The sequence below is a fragment of the Cebus imitator genome, unplaced genomic scaffold, assembly GCF_001604975.1.
Source record: "Cebus imitator isolate Cc_AM_T3 unplaced genomic scaffold, Cebus_imitator-1.0 Scaffold593, whole genome shotgun sequence".
NCBI classification, from domain to species: Eukaryota; Metazoa; Chordata; class Mammalia; order Primates; family Cebidae; genus Cebus; species Cebus imitator.
Window position 1 is genome coordinate 612,138 of NW_016107908.1, and position 1,418 is coordinate 613,555.

The following is a 1,418-nucleotide window of genomic DNA, read 5'->3' on the forward strand; positions in this document are numbered from 1 at the left end:
GGGGACCAACGGGCCTGAGCCTCTTTGAATTGCTCTATGGACAACCTTTCCTGGTCTCTCATAATCTCCCAGTACAACCACCTCCTCTAGCCTCCTACCTCTCCTACCTCTCTCTTCTCTGCCACTTACTTAGGGAACAGGTGGATCATACTCTCCCCATTGTCCCGGGACCAGGAGACCCACATCCAGCGGCACTCCTCCAGCCAGGTGACAGTGTTCTCCTCCGGGAGCTCAAACCACGATCTCTACAGCCTAGGTGGTCAGGACCCCACATCGTTATCCTAACCACCTGTACGGCCACCAAGCTCCTGGGTCATACCCCGTGGTATCATGTATCCCACCTCAAACTGGCCCCCCAAAATGATCAATGGAGATCCAAGCCCTTGGGCCCCACTTGCCTCCGTCTCACCCGTGGCCCCTACCCATCGACTTCTAACCCTTCAAATCCTCCTCCTAACAATACTTCTAGTGTCCCCTCTTAAGGCCAACCCCTACTATGTCTGGCGGTTCTACCTCCAGGAATCTTGGATGGAAGTCCCCACCACTAGAACCCAATACATTGCTGCTATTACATCAATGAAATGGATCTAGTAGAAGAGAATGTCATCACTCTCTGTCGTCTCCCAGAAGACCTCCGAAGAAAACAAAATGCACCAGGCTCTTCTCTTACCTGGTGGCATTCCCCCATGCTCACCTGGCTGGCTCCTATTATCATCCCCATTATCACTGTTTGTCTTTTGCTAAAGCTAGCCCCTTTTTGTCCTCAGGTTTCTACAAGCTCATATAAGGGAAATTTCCAGGGTGGCTGTAAACCACATGCTGCTTCACCCGTATGTCCAACTCCCAACTGAGGCACCAGCCAACTGACCCTTTCCCCTCACTCTGCCCCATTCAACAGGAAGTAGACAGAAAGAAGCAGCATCCTATATCATCAAAAGGGTCGGAATGTAAGGCCAGTTACCTTGCCGGGAGCTCGGACATGCCCACTTCTGCACTCAGCATCTAGCCTGCCTTGGAAAACCCCTCTACACTCAGCACCAAGCTCTGCACTCGGCACCTAGCCCGCCTCAGAAAACCCCTCTGCACTCAACACTAAGCTCTGCATCTGGCACCTAGCCCGTCGTTGGAAAATCCCACCTACCTACCAATAGCAGCCTGCCCCTACCATGCCCTGTTTCCCCACAACCAATCAAATGCCTTCTCTGCCTATAAAACCCCAAGTCCAGAAGAGTCAGGCGTGACTTCCCTGGCCTCTTTTCCCGCGACCGTGAAACCTCACCCAGGAGCTGAATAAATTGGCATTTAATCTTTTTGTGTTGGCCTCAGTTTCCTCATTTTAAACTCGGCAATAATTCTTACAGCAAGTACTCAGAGATTTCATCACCACCAGGCCTGCTTTACAAGAACTTCTGAAAGAA